This window comes from Canis lupus, chromosome 26 (genome assembly GCF_003254725.2).
Source record: "Canis lupus dingo isolate Sandy chromosome 26, ASM325472v2, whole genome shotgun sequence".
Classification (NCBI taxonomy): domain Eukaryota; kingdom Metazoa; phylum Chordata; class Mammalia; order Carnivora; family Canidae; genus Canis; species Canis lupus.
This window is the reverse complement of record NC_064268.1, coordinates 11195684-11214827: the sequence shown is the minus strand read 5'-3', so window position 1 is coordinate 11214827 and position 19144 is coordinate 11195684. Positions and strand designations below refer to the sequence as shown.

The 19144-nt window shown below is 49.2% G+C and overlaps 1 long non-coding RNA gene across 1 annotated transcript; it reads right to left on the bottom strand.

Moving 5' to 3' along the window:
- Positions 1-13882: 13882 nt before the first annotated feature.
- On the bottom strand, positions 13883-17079 carry LOC125753722 (uncharacterized). Its single transcript, XR_007406176.1, has 2 exons — positions 16728-17079; positions 13883-14324 (listed from the first exon to the last, which is right to left on the bottom strand). It is a non-coding gene; the product is annotated as an uncharacterized LOC125753722 (long non-coding RNA).
- Between the last annotated feature and the right edge of the window lie 2065 nt (positions 17080-19144).

Here is a 19144-nt window from a genome sequence, read left to right as displayed (position 1 = left end):
CACACACCTGTACCCGCAGGAAGCCTCCCCAGTTGTGCCTACGCCATCATAAGGGGTCTTGAATGATATGCTAACGAACATAGGCTTTAATCAGGCATGCAAGATGGAGCCCTGGGAAGGCTTTTCATCCCCCACCTGTCTCCTGGTAACGTGGTCCATCCTGGATTCTAGTGACCTGTTTCTCTGTGGTCCCCTCCCACTTCCACTGCCACCATGGGTTCCCCAAGATAGAGAATGCCCTTTGTTCATCTCTCATTTTCAGTCCCTAGCAGAGAGCCTGGCACACAGAAGGTTCTCAGCAAGCGCATCCTGAGATGGCCAAGTGAGGAGTTTGAGAAAGCGTAACCACATTGGCAATATAGTTTTGCCTGCTGTCGTTTTTGTGGTGTCTTCCCCCATTTCTCAGGGGAGAAAACCAAGGTCAAGAGAGTTGCCCAACTGCTCTCCCCCCAAACTTTGCTGCCCCCCTCTTTCTGAGTCAAGCTGTTTTGGAATGTGACCACCCATGAGTACAGAACGCAAAAGGGTCCTTTGTTCTGGGAGATGTGGAGAGGTGAGTGGGGGAGGGATCCTTTGGGGGATTAGGGAAGAGCCTGCAGGGAATTCCTTTCTCACTGGGGCTCAGTAGGGGCTGGAGCTGGATTTTTCACCTGCTAAGAGTCTTTCCAGAGCTGCCTCCCACCTGCTGGGGTTACCCAAAACCAGGGAAGCTGGGAGGCCAGCCTGAGGCTACCATGCTTTGGGGCTGCACACCTGAGCAAAAGGAGAAAAAGGAAGATGAGGGGGAGGGGAGAGGGAAATGGAGGGAGGTGGAAGAAAGGGAGAGGGAAGACTGAGACGCATCTCTGTGGAAGAATATAGACACTTATATGCACACAATCACAAATACGTATACACTAGCACACAGGCATATACACCCACGTGCCTCCAAATGACGAGTTACACATAAATGTGTATGCCTGTTTTATCCACCCATTTTTATTTCTATGCACAGAACCGCACACAATTTGTGTGTACACAATCGCATATACAAAGATGCATGCACATACATTCACACACACGCTGGCACACACCCTCATCAGATGTTCACACAGACACATACAGATGCTCATAGACCACGCACAAATTCCCATGCACACTCATGTAGTCACTCACAGTCCCACGTATACAAGCACACTTCCTTGCGTTCACATATAAAAGCTCAGTCTCGCTTACTTCCATCCCCCTTCTCCACTTCTGGCTGCCTTCTGTCTAAAATTTAGAAAAATTCCTTCTTAGCAGTTTTCGAGCCCATTCACATGCATGTGGCATCCATGCACCTGCTAAGGTCCCAGTGAAGATTTAGTGGTGACCCTCTCCAATGAGCTAGAGCTGGTGGGGGGGGGGGGAGAGGTGTGCAAGAGAGACCCCCTTCCCAGATCTTTCCAAGTGTTTTTTCAGCTGGCATCTCCTCGGGGCTGTGCTGTATCCCTCTGTTTACAGACCGGGAAACTTACACCCCAAACAAGCAATGTGTCCTGTCATAAAGCTAGTTGGTGAGAGACTCAGATCTGAGGTGGGTTTGTCCTCAAAAGCAGGCAGGACGCACTATTTCTCTGTGCCTCCACAGGGGACTTTCTAATTATGAAATTTTTAAGACTTGGCAAAACAAAAGATCCCCATCTCACCCTGCAATATCACTATCCTAAAATTAGTGCTAATCAGTCATTGTTCATTCATGGAACACATGATTAAGGAGCATCTGACATTGTGGAAACCAACCACTTCCACCAAAATCTTCTCACAGAAAAACACAGTCAAGTGAATGCATTTCCTTATACTTTTACTAAAAATGCATAAATCCCTTAAAAACACATAGTTTAGTTAACCCATCCTTGAGCTTTATAGAAATGGCATTGTCTGTGGCAGGGTTTCTTGGCTTTGGCACTATTGACATGGAGGGCGGGGGCTGGATAACCCTTTGAGTGAGGGCTGTCCTGTGCAGGGGAGGATGAAGAGTAGCATCCCTGGCCTCTACCCACTAAATGCCCCAAATTGTGACAGCCAAAACATTGTGCAATGTCCCTGGGGGAGAAGAGAGGCAAAATCATCCCCCTCTATTGGGAACCACTGACCACTTATTTCCTTCTGGAACTTGCCCTTCTAATTCGAGGCCAGGTTTGTGAGACCCTCTAGGTCTGTGTGGAACCCTAACTCATTTGGATTTGCAACACCAGAGTCTTTATTTTATTTTTTTTAAATATTTTATTTATTATTCATGAGAGACACAGAAGGAGAGAGAGGCAGAAACACAGGCAGAGGGAGAAGCAGGCTCCATGCAGGCAGGGAGCCTAATGTGGGACTCAATCCCAGGTCTCCAGGATCACACCCCGGGGCTGAAGGCGCCGCTGAGCCACTGGGGCTCCCCAACACCAGAGTCTTTAGATTATTTCCTGGTTTTCTTCTATAGCGTTGCCATGAGCATCCCTGTCTGTGCTTCCCAGAGCACAGGTGTGAGTTTCTCTAGGGACACATCCATCCATCTGCCAGATCCTACTAAATCGAGTTCCAGCTTCTCAGGAAAGGGGTACCAGGAGTCAGGATATTCAAGCTGCGATCCCACTGGTGCTTTCGTAACCCAGGGCCACCCACCCTTCTCTGGGCCCCACTTTCTTCCTTTGTAAGATGGTTAACGGTTGATAACTGGAATGGATGGAGTGTTTGCCTACATTGTCTCACAGAACACACACAGCAGTCTCATGAAGAAGGTACTGCTGTCATCCCCATTTTGCAAATGGGGAAACTGAGGCAGAAACATTACTTACCCAAGATCATGTCGGCTAATAAGTAGCAAAGCTGAGGTTTGACTCCAGATTCTAGCTGGCTCCAGAGCTCATGTGCTTATCCGTTCATTCATTCAGTTAGTCTCTTATTCAATAGATATTTTTGTTGCCTACATACTATGTGCCAGGCAAGGTATGTCCTTGGCAATGAACAAGACAAGCAAGGTCTTAGCTCTTGTGAAATCTACCACATAATGGCAAGGAAAGGGAGGAGGAGGAGACAAAAATGATTGTACTTATTTATTTAACTTGTTTATGGAGTTTAGCATAAGTGCCATGGGAGAAAAGAGAGTAATAGAAGGCTACTTTGGTCAGGGAAGTCCTCTCTGAGGGGGCGATATGTGAACTGAGAACTCGAGGAGAGACCAGTCAAGCAAAGATCTAAAACTAATAGGGTTCTAGGCAGAGGGAACAGCAGGAACAGAGATGCCAAGTCCAGAGACATTCTGGAATGAGCAGAAGGAAGAGCGACGGGAGAGGAGGTGGGAGAGAAGCTAGGGAGAAGGGGTCCCTTTACAGATCCTCAGTGTAAATTCTTAGCCTGGCTTTGGGGACCTTCTCTGTGCTAACCTCACCTTCCCCCCTTACCGTCCCCCAGTGTCCACTTCAGGCAGGAGGCAGTCCTAAAGAGGCAATAACGGTACACACCTGATTCACCCGCGGGGCCATGGGTCTTGGCCAATGAAGGTTGCTCCCTCGGGCCACTTTCCCAGGTGGGATATTACTATAGCCAGAGAAAGAGAAAGAATCCCTAGTTCTGTAATTTCCGTCGACCCAAAGTCACTGACCCAAAGAGATTTCTCTCTCAGGCATCCTCAAGAGTCAAAGCTAGCCCAGTGGGTGTTGAGGGTGAGAGCAAAGGTCATATTCCTCTTTTTGGACACAAAGGGCAACTTGCCCAACTTCCTGCCTCTGAAAACCCTATACCTCCAAGAATTCACCCCTTATAGAGAGACCTATTTCATTTTCAGGGGAACAGCCAGATGGTGTGATGGAAGCTAGGACTTCCAAAGTAGGCGGGTCTCACCTCTGCCACTTTGTAGCTGTGTGCTCTTGGGCCAAGGACTCAGCCTCTCTGAGCCTCCATTTCCTTATCAAGCAAATGGCAGGGTTGTCAAGAAATAACACATGTCTGGTCCCTGTTACACAGACGTCTTTCTACCGATGTTAATTTCCACTTTCCTTGGGGACTAATTTTTCAAGCATGGAAGCCTGCTTTGCTACTTCTGATGAGGGGCAGTCTGAATTTGCTGAGGGCTTGCTAAAATCTATCTAGCCTTGATTGGATGCCACAATGAAGGCTTTCCTCACCTCCCTTCTCCGGGTCGCATCCTTCCAGGACCTCTCCCTTGTCTTGCAGGATCCTCCGCTGCCCCTCCACACCTCTGCATCACAGCTCCCTGACCCAGGTCAGGGCTGAGGGAGGGGGAGTGTGAGGATGACCTCATGGCTGTCTTGGTGGGAGAGCTGGGGGTGGGGCTGTCATATAGTCATCCAGCCTGCATCTTTCCCTTCCTCTTTCTTCCTAGGGATGGAGTGAAGGGCTTTCACACTTGTCTGGGCTGACTCCAAGTGTGTGATCACTCTCCCCGGGTGTCAGCGCGGCTAGGAGATTTGTGATACCGCCTGGTTCCTAATTACCTCCCTCTCTGCACTCTCTCCTCTCCTAGCTCCCCTCAGACCTGCTGCCACCACTTCCATCATCTCCACCGGCCTATCTGCTTGACTTCATCTGCAGAAGAGAAACATGGCTGGAAGGTGAGAGAGGAGGCTTCAGGGGGCACCACTGTAAGAGGTTGGGTTACCTGTGCACCCAGGTGTGCTCAAGGTATACAGCGGCATGGAGTATACAGCCTCATACACCTACAAAAAGATCCACTCCACAAGTAGGGCTTATGCCAGGAATACAAACATGTTTTCCGACAAAGTAGCAATGCAATTCACTGCATTAACAGATTAAAGGAAAGTGACAGTTATCTCCATAAATGCTGAAAGGGAAAAGAGAAATTTGCCAGAAGGTACAAAGCCAGAGCAGTAAGAGTGAGGGAAAGGAGGATTGAGGCAGAAGAGGATGGGACTGGCAAGGTGGTATGTTGCAGTGCTGCTCAGGGCTTCTTGGAAAAGCATAGCAAATGTTTGGCCAGTGTGGCTGCTCAGCCCCCAGGGAACCTCCAGATGGACATGCCTCTGAGCAGTCTCTCAGAGGAGGAAAGTCGGGATTCATGAGCCCAGCTCTCTCCTCAGCTTCTGTTTCCCATTGGCGAGAAAGTTTCCCTCCAGGACACATTCTCTGCATTTCTAGTTGCATCACAAAAGCCCACTGACAGCTGCTTGGGGTTTCTCCTAAATTCAGAAATGGCAGGAGAAGCCAGAGACTCTGGGCCTTGTCACCTTGCATGAGCCCACATGGAGTCCATTGTCTGCTGTGGTGGCTGGGGCTGAGCAAATAGCTGAGGTCTGGGAAGCAGGTGAGTCCAAGAGAATCTGAAGAGGTTCATAATTGTGTTACATACAACTGATTTCAACTTCTGCTTCTGATAAAAACTCCTCAAGCAATATACTTATTGATGAAATATTAAAAACACTCCCATTTTTTAAAAAGATTTTATTCATTTATTATGAGAGACACAGGGAGAGAGGGAGAGAGGGAGAGAGAGGCAGAGACACAGGCAGAAGGAGAAGCAGGCTCCATGCAGGGAGCCCGACACGGGACTAGATCCGGGGTCTCCAGGATCAGGCCTGGCTGAAGGCAGGCGCCAATCTGCTGAGCCACCCGAGCTGCCTAAAAACACTCCCATTTAAATTCAGTACTGAGATAAAGTTATCCATGATCATCACTGCTATTCAACCTTATACTTCAGGTGTTAAACAATGCAATAAGACAAGAAAAAAAAGAAAGTATAATGTTGGGAAAGAGACAAATTTGTCATCATGTATATATGTAATATGATTGTTACCTGAAAAATGCAAATGAAGCAACTGACCAACTATTTAAATTAACAAAGACTATATAGAAATCATTATTTCTTCTTTTCTTCTCCCCCTTTTTTAAATTTATTTTTTATTTTTTTTATTTTTCTTCTCCCCCTTTATATCCTACATTCCAAGAAAACTCACCTTCTCTGTTCCTTGCACCTGTTCTGAAATTTCTCACCTCTGGACCTTCACCTTTCCTTGATCTTCCTTGCATTTTCTCCAGGTACAAATCCTACCTGTTTCCCAATGCCCAGTGCAAGTGCCACTGTGTTGTTGTTGTTTTTAATTTTACTTATTTATTCATGAGAGACACAGAGACATAGGCAGAGGGAGAAGCAGGCTCCCTGCAAGGAGCCTGATGTGGGACTCGATCCCAGGACCCTGGGATCACGATCTGAGCCAAAGGCAGACACTGAACCACTGAGCCCCCAGGTGTACCACCAACTGTGTTTTTATAAAACTTCTCTTGGTTCTTCAGTCACAAATAGGCTCTCTCTCCAGCTTCTAAGCTCACACGATTTGTATCATTCATTCATTCTCTATCATTTTCCAAAGCTACCTGCCTCCTCCTGCCTTTTATTCTAGCTATTAGTGTGCATATCCCATTTACTAAGATAGTGCCCTATCCTATCACACTAAGGTGTGAGCACCTTGAAGCTAGAGATTGGGGATGGGGAATATATTTTAGTGATGAAAAGCACCTTGGAACTTGACAGACCCATCTTCAAATCCCAGTGCCACTATTTATAAGCTATGTGCCCTTACACAAGTTATTGACTTCTCTGAGCTCTTCTCACATATAGAAATTGAGAACACATTAGTGTTGCTTTGAAGTTTATACTAAACAGGTTGGCATTATATATGCATTTATACATACTTTTAGCAAACAACCCAGCACGTGATAAGGGATGCTGTCATTGTTACTCACTATCATTACTTATTTATTTATCCCTAACATCCAGGACAGGGCCCAACATATAACAGGAGTTCAAAAGTTGCTTTTTGTAGTGGCTCAGTTGGTCGAGCATCCAACTCTTGATCTCAGCTAAGGTCTTGATCTCAGTATCACGAGTTTGAGCCCCGTATTGGGCTCCATGCTGGGTGTGGAACCTACTTAAAAATAAAAATTGCTTGATGAGTGACTTTCACTTATAATTATTCAACAAATATTTCTTAAGAGCCTCTGTGTATAGGGCAATGCCCAGAATGCTAGAGATGAAAGGATGAATAAGATTTGAGCTCAGTCTCATTGACCTCAACGGTATCAGAGGGATATAAAAAAATAAAAGGAGCACAAATGTAGAGAAAGTCAAACACAAGCCCACTGAAGTCACCCTCACATTCCCAATCCCATGTGGTTGTCTTGTGGAGAAATCAGCACAAGGCATGGAATCTTAGGCCATCAGATCCTTAGTGACGAGAGGTCAAGAACTTGGACTCTGGAGGCAACAGCCCTGCGTTCAGACCCTGGCTCCTACATTTATCATTTGGGTGAATTCAGGGAAACTATCTCTTCACTTTGAGTCTTGGTTCTTTTTCTGTACAATGGGAATGATAGCAACCCCTACCATGCAGAGTTGCTAAGCGGGTAATTGAGATCATCAAATGAAAGGAACATGGCTCAGCACCTGGCACCTCCAAAGCACTCACATAATGCTAACATCCACTCCACCCATGCATTCTGCAGATGGGGAGTGAGATGCATCACAAGTCACACTAAGCTGTGACCAGGTCAGACCACCTCGCTTCAAGGTTCTGTTCATCTTGGGATTTCCTGACTCGCATCCAGCTCTGGCAGCCTGAGTGGCCAGGAAGGTTCAGGAAGGTGAGCCACATGATCTTCTCAGGCCCTCACCAGCTAGTACTAAGCCAGCGTAAGCCTGGACCACAGGTGAAACTGATTAGCTCAAAGCAGCCCTTCATCATTTCTGCTCCACTCTAGGAACTTCTGGATCTCCTTTCCTTCCAGGCAAAGGAGGCTTGCCTCCTTGGATCCCCTGGCTTGGCTGACATCCCCCACCTAGACTTCATCAGTCCCAGCCCTCTTGAAAACAAAGAACATCAGAATACAACAGATCTTCCTTCTCTTGCCCCAAAACACCTCCAAAAATGGATATTCCTGTTGAAGAATATCTTTCTGTCCTGGCATGGGCAGATAAATTAAGTGAAGATAAACTAAGTGAAAAATCAGAAAACGCCACAATGCTGCTCAGTCCAACCCCACTTTTTAAAAATAGACAACTAAAAAAGAAAACACTGCAGAAATATTAACCAAAAGTGTTCCCACCAGTTATGTCTGAGGGTGGGATTACAGTGGATGTTCTATCTTACATGTTTCCCTAACGTTTCCATTTAGGCATTGATTTTGTAATCAGGAATAATAGTGTTGAACAGGAAAAGGGGTTCTTTAGATCTTGGCCTGCAGGAGAGGCAGGAGGGCTGCCAGAAAAAGTTCTAGAGCATTCTGTTCTAGAATCAGAGAGACTCCTGCCCCAGGCTGGGGATATTCCAACCTTTTGTCCAGGACTGAGTCTTCCTGAAGCAAGAAGGAAAACTGATGCTAAAGGGATCACTCCATCATCTCTTTCCTTAAAAATATAGGTCTGTTTCCAAATGTCCAACATGAGGTTGTGCCTAGAAGCACACATGAGAAGGGGGACTCCCTTTGCTCTTCATAAGGGGAGCCAGGTGGCCGGGGATGATGAGGTAGCAGTTCCACTTTATACCTTTTTTGGTAACTTTTGAATTATAAACCCTGTGAATGTATTACCTAGTCAAAAAATAAATAAAATTTAAATGTGAAAATAAAGCACTTTCCAAATAGCACTCTTAAATCAGTGTATGATATGTTAAATGTATACACAGATGCCTGGACAAACACAACCATTGGAAAACTATGAATTAATGTAAAGATGCTCATTAAGAAACATTTGGAAAATACAGAAAAGGAGGGGGAAATACATAGGTTTTACCCAGAAGCCCACCACTCAAAGGCAGCCACTATTAATATTAAGGCTTATTTCTTTCCAGTCTGTTTTCTATGCATGTGTGTTCTGTTGTGTTGTGATTTGGATCATTCTGTGTTAGAGTTCTAGAAATTGCTTTTTAAGCATCTAAACATGGATAAATGCTTACAATATACTATCATGGTATAACTTTGAGCATCAGTCTTTTTTTTTAATTAAGATTTTATTTATCTATTCATGAGAGACACAGAGAGAGAGAGAGAAAGGCAGAGACATAGGCAGAGGGAGAAGTAGGCTCCCTGCGGGGAGTCCAATGCAGGACTCAATCCCAGGACCCCAGAATCACGACCTGAGCCAAAGGCAGCCACCCAGACATCCCTTGAGCAGTGGTCTTAAAGGCTGTATTGGGTCCTCACTTGTGATGGGAAGCTTGGGGAAGTCTCAGGAGAAAATTCTGCATCTCCTCCCCCTTCCCCAAAACCTGAGGTGCGAGGCTGGAGGTGAAGGAGAGGAGGGCCAGGTGAGGCAGGGGTTTGTGTGGCTTTTGGGCTATTAACTGAGCTCTAAGCACATCCTGTGATCATTACCAATCTCAAGTCTCTGACTCCTCCCTCCCTATCACCAGGCTCACGGAGGAGCAAGGAGCGAGGAGCAGAGCAGGGAGCGCTGGGAGCAGGGCTGTTTGCTTTGGGGTCATTGGAGCTGGGGGTGGGGGAGGGACCGGGAGGAGGCAGCGGCTGGGCAGCTCAGCCTGAGCAAGAGTGATGGGGATGTGGGGCTGGAGGAGGTAGTGAAAAAGAGGAAATGATGGATGAGAAGGAAGACAGCCAGAGACAGGAAAACTGTCAGGAAAGGGTGGGGGGAAGGCATGGGGAGGCCAGGAGTGTGTTTGCCTCTCCCTCCTCCACACTGGGTTCAGCTCAGCACATTTCTTGGGGATGCTGAATCCACACAGGAGCCAGGAAGAGCCAGGGCAATGATGCCTCCGACCCTTCCTGAAGACCTACTCTGTGCTATGCCCTGGGCTCGAAGCTGGCCCAGGGTGAGCTGAAGACAGAGAAACAGGTGCTGGAGAGGCAGGGAAAGAGAAGCACAATTGGGATAAGGGTGGGGGGTGTATTCTGTCTGGTGGAGGAGGGGCCACGCATGGGCTAGAACCCAGAGGGGAAAATGACAGAGATTTTAAAAGACAGACAAAACAGCACTTGAAAGGGACAGGGGCACGCCAGTGACAGAAACAGAGAGGATGGTGACGGCGGTGACAGTGGGCACAGAGGATGGGGAGAACTGACATGTGTGCAGGGCAGGCCCCATGAGCCCCCACCTCCACCCCATGCCTTCTGGCTACTGGAGCCTCCCTGGCCCTGCCCCCTGGACATGCTTCAGTGTGCCCCTCCAAACCTTCTCTGGATCCCTATTGCCTCCCACACGGAGCCCACCCTCCTCCCCTGGCATTCTCTCCAAAGGGAATTCTCTCCCCTCTCCCTGCCTTGGCGCAGGCCCCCTTCTGGGGCCCCCAGGATGCCTGTCCCTCTTGTCCTGTCCCTGTGCCAAGACGATTACACAGTGCCCAGATCAACATGTTTTAAGACCCATGAGTCACACAGGAAAATCAATTCCTATGAGAAAACATGTGAACGAGCCCATCAAGTGGCACTGGATTTCCACTTGCCACTGTAATACACAGTTTCCTCCTAAATGCAATCATTGAAGTATAAAGCGTAAGTTGTCTGAAGCACCATGTTAAGTAAGTGCGGTCACGGGCAGATAGGGCACAAACTCCAGGAGAGGCACCTGACTGAAGTGTAGGAGCCAAGGCCTCATCTGAAGCTCACTCCCGGGAGTCACCTCCTCTGGGAAGCCTTCCAGGATGCCCCACCCTCTGAGTCTCCTCTGCTGGCTCCCCAGGTTCCAAGGAGGGTGGGATGGGAGCCTGTGCGCAGCCCCAGAAGGAGGTGCACTGGCGCTGCATCCAGGAGGCCTGGGCAGAAAGAGAAGAGACACTGTTGCCCACGGAGGGAGTGGCAAGGGCCCAGGGAGCAACAGGAATGACATAGAAGGAGATGCGAGAGGCAGGATGCGCCTGGCCTAGCTGACTTCCATCCCTTTTCCTCCTCAATCTACCTTGTTCTCACTCCCGCCCCTGTCCCCTTGTCCTCAGAGGGCCTCGGCTGGGCCATCCAGGGCCAGGCTGCCCCCTGCCCCCGCCTCCACCCTAGTGAGGTGCGGGGTGGGGGGAGGAGGGGGGGTTGGCATTCTGGGGTTCATTCTGGTCCCAGCCTTGGAATAGGAAACAACACACCTGGCTGTGGCGCCCTCCCCTCCCACCCCAAGCCCTGTCCTTCCTGTCTCCCCTCTTAACCGGGCAGGTGGGGAGACCAGGCGCAGAGAGAAGTTCACCCAGTTCAGGTCCCCAGGTGGCAGAAGCCATCTGGGAACCCAGAGGTCTGAGCTCCTGCACTCCCTGGCCCCCCTCCCCTTCTCTCCCCCTCCCCCGCACCCCTCCTCCTGGCCCCAAACCTCTACTCTCTGCCTCCGTGTTTTCTTTATTTTCTTCCCCCCACCCCCCTGCTCTGCTCTGTTCCTAGATTCCTGTCTCATCCTTCCCTCCTCCTGCCTTCAGGAGACTTGCAGATTCTCCATCCTTCCTTGTGGCTGAGATTCTAGTCCCTCCCTCGCCCTCTCCTTTCCGCCACCCCTCCCTCCTGCCCCAGTTCCCCTCTACCAGTCCTCTCTCCCTATGCCTCCTCTTCTTTCTCTCTGTACAGTACTCTTCCTCAATCTTCCTGTGCATGGACTTCTCTGTCTGTCTGTCCCTCTCTCTCCAACCCCCCACCCCCAGCTCTCCCTCCACTCTCCAGCCCTCTCTCTCCAGCTTCTCATCCGATGCCAGCTCTCCCGCCAGCTCCCTCTCGCTCTCCCACTCAGACCCCACACGCAGCCACACCCTCCCTTGCACACCCCTGTCATCCATCAGCCCATCCTCTTCCTGTCCCCTCCCCTGCCTCCCACGGGTGTGGGCACCTTTGGAAGCTGGGAGGGGACAGGGAGGAGGAGCTATGGCTGGGGAGCAGCAGAAGGTGGAAGAGAGAAAAAGCAAGGCGCTCCTCCAGCCTGGACCCTGAGCACCGAGCATGTGGTCACATATTATTTTAATAAACTCGGCACATCTTGCCCTCACGCCAGCTGCCGTACACCCTCTCTCATCCTGCAGATCTCATTTATTCCTCATTAGCAAAATCACCTGTTTGTCAAATAGGGACAGCTCAGTGAGACATTAAATTGCGCTGAAGCTGAGGGGGGCTTAGGGACCACTGGGGGGAGGGGACATAGTGGGGAGAAGGGGGAGGGGATGGAAGCAACTTTACTTCCGCTCTAACTTTGGCCACAGAGACAAGGAGGTCCCTCCCCACCCTCCGTGCTTGTGGTCCCACCCTCACTCCAAGAACCAATATCTGCAGGGGTCATGATTTGGGCTGAAGGTGGAGAATGGGAAGACTCAGATTTTCCAATGACACCAGCTGGGGAGAGTGGCAGCCAAGTTGCCTGGAGGAGGAGGGATTGGGCAGCCCACTCCCACCCGTTGGAGAGCTGGCGTGGGAGAGAGTTCTACAGCAGTGGATTTGCACACAACATGCAACTGTGCTATTCTCCAGCAAGGGAGATGGGTGTCTCATCTGGAGTCAGGCAAAGGTGGGTTCAAATCCCCGCTCAGCCTCCTCTGGCTGTGCAAGCTCTGGGAGGTCACTTCACCTCTCTGGGCCTCACTCTCGCTGTTGTAACATGAGGCTCATCGGTCCCTACTTCGTGGCATTGATGGGTGATTATTCAATGTTACAGCACGTGGTCAACAGCCTATGCTTGGCCCCGAGGAAATGGTCAGCCTCCTCCTCTGGCCATGTCAGCCTGCAGCCAGGCTGCAAGGACAGCTGTCACACCCGCACAGCTTCTGACCCATCACCGCCCTTTGATTCCTCCTTGACACCCTCTCCCCCTTGGCTTTCAGGACCTCACACCATTAATCACCCAGTTCTTCCTTTTCTAAACCACAAGCTCTGTGAGGTCGTGGTGTATGGCCATTTGGTGCGCCCCTGCACATGGTATATGCCCAACTGTTTGTTGATCGATTAGCAGCTGGATTAACCCTCCTCTGGATGCCATCTTCCTCCAACACACTGACCCAGAGCCACCCAGTAGAAATACAAGTCACAAACATAATTTTTAATTTTCCAATAGTTTCATTCTTAAAAGAGTAAAAAGAAACAGATACAATTACATTTAATAATCTGTTTTATTTTAAAATGTATCCAAAATACTATTTCAGGGACATCTGGGTGGCTCAGTGGTTAAGCACCTGACTTCAGCTCAGGTCGTGACCCCAGGGTTCCGGGATCGAGTCCCACATCAGGCTCCCCTCAGGGAGCCTGCTTCTCCCTCTGCCTGTGTCTCTGCCTCTCTCTGTGTGTGTCTGTCATGAATAAATAGATTATCTTTTAAAAAAATACTATTTCAACATATAACAGACTCTTTAAGCTCCTAATGAAATATTTTACATTTTCTTTTTCATACTGTCTTCAAAGCCCATCTTGTATTATGCACATATGGTGCCTGTCAACCCAGACTGGCCACATTTCAAGGGCTAGACAACCGCCTACAACCAGAGACCATCATACCAAGGAGTGGTGGTGTTAGACTCTGTATGGTCATGGCCAGCAGCACCTCTTGGGAGTTTCTGAGGAATGCAATCTCTAAAATTTACCCCAGACTTCTTAATCAGAATGGGGATTTTTAAATTTTATTTATTTATTTATTTTAAATGTTATTTATTTATTCATGAAAGACACAAAGAGAGGCAGAGACACAGGCGGAGGGAGAAGCAGGCTCCGTGTGGGACTCAATCCCAGGACCCCGGGATCACAACCTGAGCCAAAGGCAAACGCTCGATCACTGAGCCACCCAGGCATTCTGGGATATTTTTTAAGCATTTTATTTTGAGATATGTTTGATTCACATGGAGTTGTAGAAATAACATGGGGTGATTGTATGCACCCTTCATCCAGGTTCCCCCGGAGGTAGCATCTTGGAGAACTACAGTCCAAATCACAGCCAGGATGTGGATCCTCCCCCCTTATTCACATTTCACCAGTTTTGCTTTCTTTACTTTTTTTTTTTCATTAAGTGAACTCCACACCCAACGTGGGGCTTAGACTTGTGACCCCGAGATCAAGAGTCATGGGTTCCACCCACTGAGCCAGCCGAGTGCCCCTGGATTTCACCAGTTTTACTTTCTCCTTATTCATGTTTCATTTTTGCTCAGTGGCCCGTGTATTTAATTCTATGCAATTTTATCACCACCACAGTCAAGGGACAGAACATTCATCCGAAGGATCCTTGGTGTCCTGCTGGGGCCGCAGCCACCTCCCTCCTTGCTGCCTCCCTACCCTCTGTAGGATCTGCGCTGTTGGGTCAGATCCCCAGGTGATTCCAGTGCACGGTAGCTGTGAAAATCAAGCACGCAGAAGGTTTTCACCTCTTATTTTCTTTCAAGCCCTTGACTCACCTAAGGGAGAAAGTCTTCATTGAGAACTAGTATTTCTTTAACCCTTTTCTTACCCTGGCTATCTTCCTGTGGGACTTTGAGCAAGTCACTGGGCTTTTTGGTGTCTCATGCTCTGCACTGCACAACAGGGGACCATGATGATGTCCATCTGCCAGGCATTGCTAAAGGGATGAAATGAGGTGAGGCTATTCAGTGCTTCCTGGACTGAGCCGAGGGGAAACCCTAGGAATCTGCGCCCCCCCCCCCCACCAGGTTCTCGCTCGGAAGCGCCAGCTTGAGTGTTTGTGGCAGCATTGTGTACAGTTGAGATGTCTGGAGACCACCTCATCCTACAACCAGAGGAAATAGGGGAGATCCAAGAAAGTATATTCATGCCATGGAGCATCTTGCAGTATTTAAAAATTCATGTTCTAGGTGTCTATTGACTGTCAAGAGGGATCTCCATGTCATTTTATTAATCTTTAAAATTAAAAAGAAAGATGTGGTTATTGCAAAAAGTCAAAGAGCCCAGAAGGGTATAATGTAAACGTAAAGCCCTCTCTTTCCTGCTCCCATTTCTTCAATCTCAGAGGAGACTACTGATCACAATTTTGTGCATATCGTTCTGGACAGTTTCTTTGCAGATATAAATATACCCCTGTGTGTGTGTGCATGTGTGTGTGTTTACACAAAGGGTGTCATGTTATATCTACTAACTGGCATCTTGCTTTTCTCACTCAACCTTATATGTGCTAGGTTGTTAATGGAGAAAAGCAGGTCACATAATGGCACATTCAGTATGATCCCAATTTTGTAAATATATGCATAGAAAAAGACTGGAACTCCATATCTGAAAAATAAATAACTAACAAATCCTAATAACCAGCTGGGTTGGTGGGGGAGGGTGAACGATGCCAAAGACTGACATTTGATACCCAGTCCCCTGAGAGACAGGATGCTTCTAAGCCTCAGCCTCCAGGGTCTGTAAAATAGGATATTTTCCATGGTTCTCAACCAGGAGCACTTCCTCACCCCGCCCCCCCAACCCCAGGGGACATTTGGCAATCTCTGGAGACATTTTGCTGTCATGATTTGGGGGATTGGGGGTGCCACTGGGGGTGCTGTTCAGCACCCCGTAGTACACAGGTCAGCATCCCACATTCAAGAAGCATGCAGTTGGGGCACCTGGGTGGCTCAGTCAGCTAAGCGTCTGACTTCAGCTCAGGTCATGATCTCAGAGTCCTGGGATTGAACCCCACGTAGGGCTCCCTGCTCAGTGGAGAGTCTGCTTCTCTCTCTCACTCTGCCTGCTTGTGTGCTTCCCCCTCCCTGTCAAATAAATAAATGAATAAATAAATAAATAAATAAATAAATAAATAAATAAATAATTTTTAAAAAATAATAAGTAACCAGTCAATAAGGTCAGGTGGTGCCGAGAATGAAAACCTTCAACATCAGAAACCCTGTGCCCCTCCCAGGGCGGCTCTGAGACTCTAGGAGATGCCCAGAGAGCAGGAGGTTGATGTTACCACCATTACTATGATCACTATGTGGTGGGTGTTGTAATGGTCGACAGTGGTGAAGAGTTGAATATTTTTTAAAGCTCGAAGATTCTCAACTCTACTCAAATTTAAAGATTATTAAAAACAAACAAACTGAGAGACGGGACTCATTGTCCCAGCCCAAGCCCGTGGAAGCCACTGGACTGATTCGCCATCCAGGTGAACACACGACTGTCACAACATTGGCTCCAGGGACCGAGCCTCAGGATGACCCCTCCTGTCCCTGCCCAAGGCCAGAGGCAGCAGGGTGAGCGCAATGTGGGCGAGCGTCCGCAGGCCTGGCGTGAAGCCCCAGCCGGCGGCTGACCAGCTGGCCGAGCCCCCGAGTGGGGCCCAGCTGCCCAGCCTGGGCTCGGCCCCCTCTCCCTTCCCCGGCTGCTCCCAGGGAGCAGGAATTAACAGGAAGGCGTCCTTTGCACCTCCTGAGCTCATTAGCTCCCCAGGCTCATTCTCCTCCGAAAGCTGGAGTTCTGCTTGTGGCATCACGCTCTACTGCTGGGTCTGTGATTGTGGCCGGTGCCTCCCTGCGATCCCACCCGGGGGCCACTCCTTCCCATCTGCCTCCCTGCTCGGAACCCTTCCCCTTTGTCTTCTCCCCTCCGCCCTGCCCACCACCCCTCTTGACTCTAGTCCTCATTGGTTCCTCCTCCACCTCTTTCCTCCCTCTGTGGCTCTCCTGGCCGAGAGCAGGAGCAGCACCAAGCCGCCTGTTCCTCCTCGTTCCTGAATCAGACCCTCATCCTTGAGCCCCTCGTGTCCCTCCCCACTCAGAGCAGTCACAGGCACAGAATTCGGGAAACAGACCTTGACCATGGTCATTCTACAGATGTGAAAACCGTGGCCCAGAGAGGGTGAGACTTACCCGAGGTAGAAGGATGAGTTGGAGAATCATCCATGCGTTTGTTTGCTAAAAATGTATGAGGTCGTCTTTATAGTGTCAGACACTGTGTTAGACCCTGATGACACAGAGACGAGCAAGAGAGCTTCTGGGAGGTGGGGAGGACTGGTTGGGCAGCCAGAGGGCTCAGTTTGGGCAAAGATCCACCCATGGGGAAGTGCAAGCCTTGCTTCTCGAATTCTCAAGAGCCCCAACCCTATTGAAGCACCTGTCCCAGCCTAAATCAAGCCTCAACCACAGCCCCTGCCCTTGGAAAGCTTTCAGGCTAGACCAAGGGTTCGGCAAACTTCTTCTACAAAGGGCCAGATAGTAAACATTTTTGGCTTTGCAGCCAGACAGTCTCTTCTCTGCTGCCACTACTCAGCTCTGCCATTGTGACATGGGAGACACAGACAAATGGGCATTGCTATGTTGAGATAAAACTTTATTTACAAAAGCAGGCCACGGACAGAATTTGCTGACTCCTAATTTTTAGATTTCTTCTGGTCAATAGCCCTACTGATTTCCTTTTGTTTAAATTACCTGGGCTCATATTTACAGGACAGGGAATGCCACCTTCACATTCCTCACTAGAGGGATGGCTGGGGGCAAAGGTGGATCAGAAGGCCCAGGCTTTGGGGACCAGTGGATAGAGGCCAGATTTAAAAGAGTCAAGCAGGGGCGGCCCCAATGGCTTAGTGGTTTGGTGCCGCCTTCAGCCCAGGGTGTGATCCTGGAGGCCGGGGATCGTGTCCCATGTCGGGCTCCCTGCATGGAGCCTGCTTCTCCTTCTGCCTGTGTCTCTGTCTCTGTGTGTGTGTGTCTCTCATGAATGAATGAATAAATAAATAAATAAATAAATAAATAAATAAATAAATAAATCTTAAAAAAATAAATAAAAGAGTCAAGCATGCTTGGTCATGGTGGGCAGCCCGGGTAACCCCAGCCTGAGTTTGTAGGTGAGTCCTGGCTATGGGTCCACATTCAGACTGTTGCCCATGTTGCTGGGCTTCTCCAGCTCCTAGATGCAGCCGCCTGCAGCCTTGGAACCTAGAGAGATGGCTTCCAGTGGGGAATCCAAGGGCAGGCTTCTTTTCCTGGCAAGGTTCGTGAAATGAGAGACTTAGTCTCCCCATTACTAACTCCAGGAACCCCTGGTGTTCCCCAAGAGTGGGAGTTAATCAGAAAGTTTGTGTGCACATGTGTGCATGCACCTACACACACACACACACACACACACATACACACACACACACACACAGCATCCCCAGAATTATTCATTCACTCCCAAAGGAGCTGGGCCAACCCTACCTCTCACACCTGCATAGCACCATCCTCTGAACACAAGTCAGCTATACTGGGGTGGGCGAGGGTAGTGTACTGGTTAAGGAGGCTCTGAAGCCTATCCCCTTGTAGCTGAGAGACCTCAGGCAAATTATTTCATCTCTCTGAACCTCTGTTCGTCTTTTGCAAGACAGGAATTGCTGCAGCCCCCACCTCCCAGGGCTGGAATGAGGCCCAGATGAGCTTGCTGTGTCACTGGTGACTGCATGAAAGTCTTTAAGCATGGCCTGGCTTGTAGCACAGTCAATAAACAGCAGTGCTATCATCATATCATTGTCATGTCATATGATCAAAATACTCCAGGCGGCAGGCTGAAAAGAAACGTGCCTTCATTCCCATTCTACAGATGAAGAGATTGAGAAAAAGTCATACACCCAATGTAGCGGATGCCGTGATGTGCTGCCCAAACTCCAGACTGACCCTCATTCCCCAGATGCTGGAGTGGTGGCTTCTGATGGTTTCTCTGCTGTCAGTCCTCCCCAGGACCTGCCTTGGCCTGAAAGGAGGCACCACACCCGCATCCCTGCTGCCAAGCAACACAATGACTGGTTGATGCAGGGCTACAAAGGCCCAGCCCCTTTTGCCTCCATTTGGGTGCCTCTGAAAGGCCACCCCAGCTCCAGAGCTCCTCTGGGATGGTCTGAGGCCACCATTGCAACTACAGCCCAGCCCAGTTGCTCCCTCTGCCCATCCTGCTCCCCTCACTTCCTCACACGTGCTTATTCCAAGACCACTCCCCAGTTAACCAACAGCATGAATCTCTCCATCTCAGGGTCTGTTTCCAGGGAACATGCCCTGAGACACCCAGTTAGTAAGTGCTAGAGGCTGGACCACACTCTGAGCCCTCCCTGCCTTTTCCTTTGGCAAGAATAGAGACCAGCTGAACACAAGGGTGGCTGGTTGTACTTTCCTTGTTAGCCTGGTCTTCCGTAGTTAGAAATAACATGTGCAGAAAATAATAATGATTGCAACAGGGACGTGGTATTTCCCCGCTTCCAGGCTAGTCTAGCGCAGGAGCTCCCAGATTTGGGCATTTACTGGGATCACCTGGAGGAGGG